A 10,145-nucleotide genomic window follows, 5' to 3' on the forward strand; every position below is an offset into this window, starting at 1 on the left:
GTATTTCAAAAAAATGTAAACTGTTCCTACAGTATTTTTTTCTTAGCACTTTTTGGTTTGTATAATATTTCACAATAAAAATAGCTTTCTTTTAGGAAAAAAAAGAATTGTAATTCAGTCAGATTTCCCTGTCCTAGACTTTGAAGTTGCAAAACAGGACTTATTTTCTTCCTATTTATTGTCATTGTTCTTGTTTTGGGTTGTTATTTTAGCCTGTCCAACAATTTTTTTACATCTCGATTCATTCCACATATTACCTCCTTCTCCCGGCTTTGTATCATCTGCAATTTTATCAGCTCACTTTTTATGTCTTCATCCATATCATTGATTAAAATGTTGACTGGAAAGGGACCCAGTCCAAAGTGGCTATAAAGATCTGCTTTAGGGTGACATAAAGCATGAATATGTCACCTTTGGGTTCAAATTATGAATCTTGCACAGTTTCATTATTCAGCCCACTTATCTGCATTCTGCCAACAAAAATATCACAGAGAAAATATACCAAAATCAATATACACCATGACTAAAGCATTCTCTGTCTGCAAATCTAATAACCACATTCAGAGAAGAAATTCGTTTCTTTTGGTAGACCAACTCCTAGCAATCACTTTATTTTCTAGATGCTCACAAACCATGAGCCTACTAATCAATCCTAAATTGTTGCTGAGCACTGACATTGTTATAGGACTTTTTCCTCAGTTCAGCTAAGAGGCAGTCTCTTGTCACATGGCCATGAGAGATTAGGCTCACAGACACTTTGAAGGGTGAGAAAAAATGAAATTTATTGGACAAAAAGGGAAAAAAGGGAAACGTGGACCCTCCACAAAGCCATAGTCCTGCTAGTGCACATCCTGCCTCACAGATTGAATCCCAGGTACCACCCAGGGAGAGGAGAGACCAGGCTCCTCCCCACTGCAAATGGTGCAAACTTCCCAAGGCTCCACCCCAGTGTGCATTCCTCCCAGTGTGCAGGTCGGTCAGAGGTTCTGCCAGGAAACCTTTTCCATCTGGCTGTCTCAACATCAAGTTTTTTTGTCTGTACTTTCTAGAATCTGACTAGTCTTTTGCCACTTCTCTTCAAAGAATATTTACAAAAGTACTAAAAAATTATCTGCAAAATTTTAACTCTATAGAATTAATTGTGGATGATGTTATAAATGTAAGGAGAGGCCATTGGTGGTTTTGAATAGGGAAGAGGGTGACAGAATCTGATTTGCACACCTCCAAGAATTAGAATAGATTGTCAGTCCCAGGAAAGACTCCAGAGTTGGGTGAGACTACATACTGCCCTTTGTTTGCTTTTTTATTTTTAATTGACACATAATAATTGTGCATTTTATGGAACACAGGGTGAGTTTTGACACACATATATGCTATGCTATGTAATGATCAAATCAGGGTAATTGACATATTCACTATCTCAAGCATTTATCATTTCTTTGTGGTGAGAACACTCAAAATCCTCTTTTACAGCTATTTTGAGATATACAATACATTATTGTTAACTATTTTAAGGTCCTTTTTAAGTTTCCCTAATGTCTCTAACTTCCCAAAGTGATTAAGCCCTGCTCATCAAGCAAGACCACACCCCCCATCTCTGTTTCTTCTCACTCTTTTCCCCTCTGCCTGGGATATCCTTTTCCTATTTCCACTACCTTCTTCCCCATGTACAAATGCTGTGCATCCTTTAAGTTCCAATTCTAACGCCATCTGTACCAAAAAGTCATCTGGATTTCCCCTACTTTGAATTCTTATACCCCATCTCTGTGCCTTCCTCAGGCACTGAGCCCTTTCTACCTTAGATCATGCTCTTTGGAATAGGGCCAAGAGAAAGAGTATGAAAACAGCAAATGCTATCATGAAAGGAGATGCTTATTACTATCTGAGACTTCAAGGCACCTCTGAGGAGATCTGGTGCCCGAGGAATGTTGGTCAAGGACAATGTCAGACAACCCCAAGAGCATTCCCTGTTGTTTATACTCTAGTTTCCGTCAACAAGATGCTTTCAATAACAAGCCTCTCTTCTCAATGTGTAGCCTCATTACTACTGGTATGTTCCATTATCAAACCTTTGACCGTACCTTTTACCTCCCATACTAAGCCTCTAGCAAGTGGTCTAGGCAGATTTTGATTTGAACAGTCAGTTGCTAAAGGATGTACCTGGAACAAAGATGACACTGTAACAAAATTCCTGTTGTTGGTGGACTCACCTGAAGATAGAGGCCCCAAATATCAGCAACAATGCCTTTCTGTATCTCAAAAGGCCTTCTTATTAGAATGAGGGATAAAATATCTGGTGAGACAGTATCTTTCATTTCTGTTTCAAATGAAACTTCCCAGCTCCCTCCAATAGCATGGACCTCCTAAAGAATAAGTGTCATACTTCCTTCAATTCTAATGGAAAATTCCAGTAGATCTGGAAAAAAAAATCAGAAACTTTACTGTGTCAGTCAGGATTGTGTTCAGCTACATGTAACAGAAACCCAAGTCCAGTTACTTAAACAGGAAATTGATTTTCTTCTTCTCATGAAGCCAGAAGGCTGATGGCATGCAGTCCAGGGAAGATACAGCAGCTCCACAATATTTCATTTTGCAAAACGACTGCTGCAACTCTAGACATTACATGTGCATTCCAAGCAGGATGAAGAAAAGGCTGGATGGAGAAAGTCAGCAACATTTGTCTCTTTTCTTAGGAAAACAATAATGTTCCCTAAAGCCCCACCTAGTAGATTTCCACGTACATCTCATTGGCCAGAACTGCATCACATGATTACCTTTTGCTGCTCAGACACTCAAGAAATTAACTGGGCATATTGCAGCCCCATATAGTCAGGTATTTCTTTTAGTACAGAAGAAATTAAGAAAAGGATATTAGATAGGTAATGAGCAGTATTTATAACTGTATAGAGAGAGAGCCAAAGAATTGAAACTGTAAAAGTGTATGTCATTTGAATACATCGTTTATCTCCCTTTTTAGGCTGCACCTTCCCTAAAGTCAGGGTCTACATCTCCATCTCTGCATTCCACACAGCAGGCAGAGAACATTTATTCCATCATATTCACTATATACCAGAAATTGTGTGATCACACACATACACACACACACATGTGTATATGTGCATGTGTATATATAAATATGTGTGTGTGTACATATATAGATAGATGATAGATAGATAGATAGATAGATAGATGATAGATAGATAGATAGATAGATAGATAGATAGATAGATAGATAGATAGATAATTTCATCTAAAGTCTTCCCAACAACCCTAGAAGTTGGGTACTATAGTCTTCCTACTTAATAGATGATGAAATTCAGGCTTAGAGAGTTCAGATGACTTGTACAAAGATCATACCTCCAGCAAGTGGTCAAGGTTGAATTTGAAGTGGACACTCAGATGCTAAAGGCTGTATTCTTTTACCACACCAAAGTGCCTGACATAATGTTGGCACTTAAATAAATCAGTGACAGTGGCACTTTCTGCCACTGTCAGCTACTTCAAAGGATCATATACCTTCAAATCTGGGGCCACTTGTCACATGCCTTTTTGTGACCATATACCCACTGCTCTCCTGCCTACCTTTCTATCTCTCTAGGTATTTCTCTCCAGAGCAGTAAAGACTTTTGCAGCTTAATACAGGGAATCTCTGGCTTACAGACAATCCTTATTGCTATGATAAAAGATATTGTTTCAGGGACAACAGGCAAAAGCCACTCTTTGAAGCAAAGAGAAAAGATAACTTTTAAAGAGATATGACCAAGGTTGACTGTGATGGCTCCTTGGAGTAGTGTCCCAGTCACATCAGACTACTGCTAACTACAAGACTGGCAGTCAGGAGACATGTCTTGGCCCAGGTTTTGTTATTAATGTGTTAATGACCTTGGACAAGTCACTGCCCAGTTCTCAATCTAAGTTTTTAACTTCCATAGAAGAAGGGGCTTAGATAAATAAGGTTGCTTTGAAAGATGAGCTAACATGTGTAAATGTATGACCTAGAATTAAGAAGATGATGGTCAGAGTTACGCGCATGCACAGATACATGCAAGCATGTATGTGCGTGTGTGCAAAAACACACAGACACAGTTTTGACTAAGTTCTATCACTTGTGTAACCACCAGACATTTACAGAACACATTTTCATAAGGACCAAATTTAGTGCTTTCTCTTTGCTTGCCAAGGCTAATCCATGTGGTCCTTTTTCTTATAATCTACATCCACTCACAAAAAGAATGTTGTTTTTCATTATGTTACCCAAATTATATTTGTTAAAGTGAGTGAGACTGGACTCTGAGCCTGAGGAGCCTGCCTTAATTGCATCATTTCAGTATATTAAGTTATCTTGGGTGCTCAAGTCTGACTATGATGAGAAGAAAATCTGCCAGTGTTTGGGTCTTATCCACCAGCACTGAGGGTGGTCTTAGAGTTTGCTGAGCAATGGGGCAGATTTTTTTTAATGTTCACATTCCTCTTATTAAGCTTCTGAGCCTATTTTTCCATTAATCTCACTCCTAGCAATGGCTCCAAGACATATCTAGGCCTGGGTCTTTATACAATATGTTGATACAATGAATCCAGGGAATAGTCCCCAGCCTCCCAGGCTCCCAGCTCCTCTAGCAACTCCCTCATTTTGCTTCTCACCATTCAAAAGACAAGTGAAAATACAAATATTTTAGTGAAATACATGGACTTTATTTTCCACTGTGTAGGTAATTTCATGTCCCTTACATGTAGAGAAGCATCATGTACAGTGGTAAGGGCAATCATTGGGACTTAGAAAGCCTGGCTTCTGTTCCAAATTCTGCCCTCATCTATGTGACCTCGGGGAAGACTTTTCTACCCTTTTGAGTTCTTAAAAATGCATTAATAAAATGATGGGGTTGAACTACTAATCTCTGAGGACCCTTTTGGTCCTAATAATCATGGTTTGCCCACACAAACATATTCATGTCAGAATGCACTGTCCCAGAACTTGGGGCTGTAAGTCCAATTAACATCATCTTCAGTACCTGAGGGTCATACAACTCCAAGGGAAGCCATTCACACAGTGGGGAATACCACTCACCCAAGGCCATGAAATCATCTGGCACCATGTTTAAGATAATCTGACAAAGGCTTTTTGAGCATGATGCCAAACATGGCATATATCTTGAGCCATACATGCTGATTGAAAGCCTGTTTCCCCCCAACCCTTGCTACAGGAGCCACTCCAAAATGACAGTTTCCCCTTCACTGAGAAGGCATAGATCATTAGCTATCTCTTTTGATCTCATTCCCCAAAACTTGGGGTCCCTGAGGAGTGGCATCTCTGTCCAAAGGAAGGAGAGCTTGCATTATGTAAAAGAAACAATTTGGTTCAATTTGGTTAAAGGTAGAACATCTGAAGGGAGCATATTGGCCTGAATAAGATCAGCAGGCTTTTTGGGCCCCCTGACTAGCATCTTGAGCAAAAGCCCAAATGCCAAGGGAAGAAGAAAGTCACAGAAAGGTAAGATTAGGTTGCTTTAAACTAATTGGAAGATTTCACAAGTTTCCCGGGGCCAAACCAAGAGTGTATCATCCAGACCCAACCAGAGTATGTATCAGAGGGTCATGAGGTATTTCCTCAAGGGTGTCCTTGGTGCTTGGTGGCGGAGTGGGGGTGGGGGTGTGGAGGAAGAGATTACACTCCTCCCAGGGGAATGAGCTGAAGGAATTCTACGGAAATATCAAATATGTTTACTATAGACCAGGACTTGTGTACATCTATAACTATTCACAAGGGACTCCATAGAACTAAAATTCCACTTCCACTACATGCTCTGTATACATGGACTCTGGCCCTGCTGACCAGACTAACTGACTCCTCCAGCCATCTTTCATACCCTTGAACATTTTCCCCCACTGGACTCAGTTTCCCAGTATGAGTGAACTTGAATGCAATCATAGATTTCAAACTGTTTTGTGAAGCCCTAAGGTTCAGGTTCAAATGGTGTGGCTTGAGCACATGGCTTAAGGGCTACCTGAGGGATGAGAAAGGCAAGGAGAGGTCAAGTGGGCAGACATGCAGACCCCATAACCCACACTTCAACAGAGGATTTCTGCTTCTATCTGTTTTATACATTTGGCTTCCATGAAATAATCCATTTGAAAAAAAATTAATCCAATGCTAAAAGTAGTTGGAAAACCACTGGCTTGCAGGTTTGCTAAATTCCCTACAAGCACTAATGTTCTTTGATTCTATAAAGAAAGAGTCAGAAATTGAGAAGAGTTATTTTTTTCTTGGAAGACTGATACTTTGCTGGGAAGAAAAGGCACTGAAAACTTAAAGAAGTAGCAAACAACCATCTTTCACTGGGCTATATAAAAAGATCAGCGGTTGAGCTTTGCCTTCTAGTTGGAGCGTGAGGTGAATATAATCTTATGTGCTTTAATTACATTCCTGTAGCTGAGATTCCAACTGAAAGAAAACTAATTTAGCTCTAAAGGAGCCTAGAGGCATGGGTACAAGGGCCTCTAGGTTTCAAGTGGAGCTCTGTTCAAGAAAGCTAAACAGTGACAAGTGATATCCTCATCCAAACTTTTCAGAACAATTAGTCAATGTATCTACATTTATCTAGTTTATGATTTTATGAAAATATTAGATATTTATTTTAAGAGGGAGAAACTATACATTTTAGCACACTCTGCTGGTATTAAATTACCTCTGGAAACCAAAAACCAACTACTTACCTTACTTGTAACCTGGACATCTTCTAGCACTAATTATAAAGATGACTTACCTACTTCAGTCATATGATCACTTGCATGATTCAATTGTAAAAAAGAGAGTTGTCATCAAAGGAGGATTCTTTTTGTTTTGTTTTGTTTTTTATTTTTTCATTTCAATGGTTTTGGGGGAACAGGTGGTGTTTGGTTGCATGAAAAAGTTCTTTAGTGATGACTTCTGAGATTTTGGTGCACCCACCATCCAAGCAGGGTATATGGTACCCAATGTGTAGTCTTTTTTTTTTTTTTTTTTTGAGATGGAGTCTCGCTCTGTCGCCCAGGCTGGAGTGCAGTGGCACAATCTCAGCTCACTGCAAGCTCAGCCTCCCGGGTTCACGCCATTCTCCTGCCTCAGCCTCCAAGTAGCTGGGACTACAGGCGCCCGCCACCACGCCCGGCTAATTTTTTTTGTATTTTTAGTAGAGACGGGGTTTCACTGTTTTAGCCAGGATGGTCTCGATCTCCTGACCTCGTGATCCGCCCACCTTGGCCTCCCAAAGTGATGGGATTACAGGCGTGAGCCACCGTGCCCGGCCCCCAATGTGTAGTCTTTTCTCCCTCACCCCCTTCCCACCCTTGACCCTTAGTCTCCAAAGTTTATTATATCATTCTTCTGCCTTTGCATTCTCATAGCTTAGCTCCCACTTATAAGTGAGAACATATGATGTATGTTCATATAATATATATATAAAATGTCCATATATATATATATATATAATGGATTTCTCTCCTTTCTCAGGAACACCAATTATTCTTAGGTTTGGCTATTTAACATAACCCCAAATTTCTCAGAAGCTTTGTTCATGTTTTTATTCTTTTTTCTTGTCTTTGTCTGATTGGGTTAATCTAAAGGCCTTGTCTTCAAGCTCTCAAGTTCTTTCTTCTACTTGTTTTGTTCTATTGTTGAAACTTTCCAGTGCATTTTGTATTTCTCTAAGTGTGTCTTTCACTTCCAGAAGTTGTGATTCTTTCTTCTTTATTATACCTATTTCTCTGGAGCATTTTTCATCCATATCCTGTATTTTTTTTAATTTATTAAAGTTGGTTTCTGTCTTTCTCTGGTGCCTCTTTGAGTAATTTAATAATCAACTTTCTGAATTCTGTATCTGGCAATTCAGACATTTGTTCTTGGTTTGGATCCATTGCTGGTGAGCTAGTGTGATTTTTTTTAGGGTGTTAAAGGACCTTGTTTTGTCATATTACCAGAATTACTTTTCTTATTCCTTCTCATTTGGGTAGACTATTTCAGTGGAAAAATCTGGAACTCAAAAGCTGCTGTTCAGATTATTTTGTCTCATGGGGTGGTCCCTTGATGTGCTGCACTTCCTCTTCCCCTAGGGATAGGGTCTCCTGTGGCTGTTATTGCTCTTCTGGGTCTAGCCATCCACTGGGGCTACCTGGCTCTGGGCTGGTGCTGGGGAATGTCTGCAAAAGAGTCCTGTGATGTGACCCATCTTCAGGTCTCCCAGCTGTGGATACAAGCACCTGCTCTGGTGGAGGGGGTAGAGGAGTGAAGTAGACTCTGTGAGAGTCCTTAGTTTTAGATATGTTCAGTGTGCCAGCTTTCTTAAATTCTGGTTATGTTAGCAGTGAAGTTGTCACCTGGACAGACTCAGGACCACTGCAACAATAATGTTGTAGGCAGTGGAATTAGCTGTTCTTTTCTCCTCCCTTGGAGCAGGATTTTTCTGTCATGAGTTGCTGTAATGTCCTGAGTCGGTTGGCCTCCAGCCAGGAGGTAGCACTTTCAAGAGAGCACCGGCTGCGACAGTAGAAGAGGGATATAGGCTTGCCCTAAGTTGGCCAGGATAAGTATTTGGGTTTTTCAAGCAGAGGGCAAGGTCATAAAGTTCCCAAGAGTTTATATCTTTTGTGATTGGCTACCAGGGCAGTAGAGAAATACCATCAGGTGAGGGCAGGGTTAGGTGGGTCTGAGCTCATACTCTCCTTGGACAGGGCTTGCCGTGGCCACTGTGGAGGCTGGCAGGTGGTTCTCAGACCAATTGGGTTATGTTCCAGAGGGGATTATGGCTGCCTCTGTCACCAGGGAAGTGGGGGAAAGCCAATAGCAATAGGCCTCACCCAGCTCCCACACAGTTGGCAAGGCCAGTCTCACTCCCCCTGTGCCTGGCTAACAGTGCCAAGTTTATCTCCAGACAGCCTAGCCATGGGACTCAGACCTAGCCCCAGGCTAGAAACTTCCCCACTGAGAAAGCAAGCACAGCTTTCAGGCCATACCCCTCCCCATCTGCCCACATTGCGCTCCTTTCTGCTGCAGTTCCCCTTCACCCCTGGATTCTGCTCAAGAGATTTTGCATCCAATCAAAACTATTACAATGTTCAGTTGGAAGCTATTTTCACCCTGTGTTCCCCTCACAAATTCTGCCAGCTTCCTTCCCTGAGTGCCCCTGTGAGATATAGTCAGGGGTGGTTTCCTTGGGCTCAAGCTGGAGAATGGGAGTGCCTACAAGGTTCTTCCCATAGCTGCTTCTACTTTTATATTTCACAGTAAATTCATTTCAGCAGTAGGTAAGTTTAAATCCTTCTCTTGTAATCTGGATTTTCAGGTTCCCCAGTAAAGACGTGTGATGGGAGGCAGGTTTTCCCCACTCTCACACTTTGGGAACTCAAAGTTTTTTGCTTGTCTCAGGAAATTTGCAGCAGCCTGCAGCTTCTTTCAAAAGATTTTTGAATTCTTTCCAGTTTCCTGGTTCATGCCAGTAGTGGTTCCTGGAGCAAAAGTCCATGATGTGAGTCTCCACACACTGTTCTGTTAATCCAAGTGGGGTCTGCACATCAGCCCTGCCTCCTCTCTGCCATCTTGAACCTCCTCTTGAAAGGAGGATCCTGTAGGAACCTGGAACAACTGACCTCCCCCAAAAGATTGGCAAAGATGACTACATGTCCAATGGAATTTGAGGATTCCCAGAAAGGATTTCCTGTTCCCAATTTGCCCACTGCTAGCCAATTCCAGTATTTTAAATTCCACTGTCAAGGATCATGGCAGATGGGAGGCAGGACTAGATTGCATCTCCAGACAGAGCAGAATGCAGAGGATTGCATTGTGATTTTTAGCTCCAGGTAGACTGCAAGAATAAATCAGCCAACCCAAGAGGACCCACAGAACCTCTGAAGGAAATGGACTGCTCCTGCAGGACCTGGGAGACCCCCAAATACTGTGAGTGCCCCAATGGTGGAAGTGGGAAAGGGAGACCCTCCTCTCCCAAACACACACCCCCACTGGAGAAGTAAAGGTCTGTTTGCCAGAGAAATTTCCAACTTTACCTGGAGCTGAGTCAAGTTAGAGAGCCGAGTGAAATACAGGGGTAGAGGAAGCAGCAGAAAAGGCCTAGGAGTTTGCTAGGTCCCCAGGCAGCCCATTCCTTCCTGGAACTACA

This window comes from Pan paniscus, chromosome X, assembly GCF_029289425.2.
Source record: "Pan paniscus chromosome X, NHGRI_mPanPan1-v2.0_pri, whole genome shotgun sequence".
Classification (NCBI taxonomy): Eukaryota; Metazoa; Chordata; class Mammalia; order Primates; family Hominidae; genus Pan; species Pan paniscus.